Raw genomic sequence first — 2,435 nt, forward strand, 5'->3', positions numbered from 1 at the left:
ATTTCAAATAACGAAGAAATTTTTATTCATCATTCAAGCACTTTCGAATGATGAATAAATTTTTATTCATTATTCTAATAAGTTCAAATAATAAAGAATACATTTTTATTCTTCATTCAAGTAATTTAAAATAACGAATAAATTTTTATTCATCATTCAAGTAATTTCGAATGAAGAATAAATTTTCATTCATGATTCAAGTAATACTGAATAACGCACAATTTTTCATTTATTGTATAAGTATGAAAATAAGTATGTATGTACTTATTTAATTATCTATATATGTACATATGTACATATATAATACGTGAAGGGATTTTTTGTCCAGGTCACCAAATCTGCACCGTTCATTCGATTTGAAAAAATGGGGTGTCAAATTAAAGGGCTCAGTCTGTAGAAGTGCTATAAGGTTTTACTTTTTCGAAAAGAGTTGCCACCTTTAAACAATTTAATTCCAAATATTTAAAAAAATAAATTAATTAGTACAATATGGGTATCAATCTAAATCGATTTGAAGAGGTTGTATTTTTTTATTACATACAAGGGGGTTGCCACCTGCTTAAAATAATAAATTCAATTTCAATTATGGAAATTATATAGGTGAAATATTCATCACAGTATGGGCGTCGGGCGGGAGAGGTTTAAGGAGGTTTTAGTTTGGAAATATTTAAAGAAGGGTTGCCACCTAATCTAACAAGTAAAAAAGTCTAAGTTCGGGCGGAGCCGAACATTAAATACCCGGCGCAAGTATTAAATATATATATATATATATATATATACATGGTAAACCGAGGTGTATCCATTTTGAGTAAATTAGCGTCCTTAAATTTCGAAATATTGAAGTTTCAGGCATATCTGAAATTTACTGTTATGTGAAAAGCGGCCGTAATTTTAGTTCGATTTCAATAAGTTTCAACGTTTTGCTTCTATGTGGCAAGTACAAATTGGTAGAACGGTTACCGAGATACATATATGTGATCATAAGTGGGCGGTGCCACGCCCATTTTTCAAAATTGTATCCTAAACGTATTTCTTGGTAACGAATTGTTGCAAGCATCAATTTTGAATAAATTAGCTTCAATAATTACTGATTTATCGAAGATTTCGTATTTCTCTAAATTACCGTTATATTGGATTATTGTCCTATTTTAAAAATTTTCGGCCATTTCGTATGTTATACCAAGGTTAACAACTGTGCCAAGTTTGGAAGAAATTGGTGCAGCGGTTACCAAGATATACGCATATAACCATAAGTGGGCGTGGCGACGCCCATTTTCCAAAAATTTATAATATTCTTATTTTTTGTCTAAAACTTATTGTAAATATCAATTTTGAGTGAATAATCTTCAGTAGTTAATAAAATATCGCAGTATTCGTATTTCTGAAAATTACCGTTATATGGGAAGTGGGCGTGGTTATTGTCCAATTTTTAAAATTTTCGGCCATTTAGTATGCTGTATTAAGGCCAACAACTGTGCAAAGTTTGGAATAAATTGATGCAGCGGTTACCAAGATATACACATGTAACCATAAGTGGGCGTGGCTACGCCCATTTGCAAAAAAATGTTAATATTCTTATTTTTTGTCTAAAATTTATTATAAATATCAATGTTGAGTGAATTATCTTCAGTAGTTACTAAAATATCGCAGCTTTTGTATTTCTGAAAATTACCGTTATATGGGAGGTAGGCGTGGTTATTGTCCGATTTTTCCCATTTTCAATGCCATCCGTCCTACGCCCGAAAGAAGTGCACATACCAAGTTTCGTTAAGATATCTCAATTTTTACTCGAGTTATCGTGTGCACAGACGGACAGACGGACGGACGGACGGACGGAGAGACAGTCACCGCTTAATCGATTTCTCTTTTCATCCTGATCATTTATGTATACATTTGTCTATATCTATCTCGATTCGTTTTGCCTGTTACAAACAACCGTTATGTGAACAAAGTTATAATACCCTTGTGCACAAGTGCGCTCGGGTATAAAAATTGAAAGTAATTAAAATATGCAGTAGTTACTCTGGTATGTGAAATATTAAAACATGGGTATCAAGCAAAAGTGAGTTGAGAGCTTTGAGCATCCAGACTATTTTTGTGGGTTTTAAAAGCGGTTGCCACCTGTTTTAAATGTTAAATTCAAATTAAATTATTAATGGATGGATATCAGTCGAAATAAATTTCAAACAGGTTTATTTCTAATCTACATGCAGGAGGGTTGCCACCTGCTCAAAATATCAGGTTTAAGGTGAACTAAAGCACATTGGGTAATGAAATTATATATGGGTGTCAGACGATAGAGTCCTAAGAACGTTTTAGTATAAAAATATTTTCAAGAGGGTTGCCACGTAATTGAAGGTGAATTTATATATGTGTGTTAAACTAAAGAGCGTTAAGAAATCTTTAGAATATTTTTGAAGCGTTTGAAGAGGATT

The 2,435-nt window shown here is 32.1% G+C and overlaps 1 protein-coding gene across 3 annotated transcripts in view; it reads right to left on the bottom strand.

The window, feature by feature from the left end:
- The window catches only part of LOC118735232 (CD63 antigen), a 39,026-nt gene that overhangs the window by 7,435 nt on the left and 29,156 nt on the right, over positions 1-2,435 (bottom strand). The window lies entirely within an intron of this gene.

This window comes from Rhagoletis pomonella, unplaced genomic scaffold, assembly GCF_013731165.1.
Source record: "Rhagoletis pomonella isolate Grant_MI unplaced genomic scaffold, Rhpom_1.0 Rhpom_scaffold_00003, whole genome shotgun sequence".
NCBI classification, from domain to species: domain Eukaryota; kingdom Metazoa; phylum Arthropoda; class Insecta; order Diptera; family Tephritidae; genus Rhagoletis; species Rhagoletis pomonella.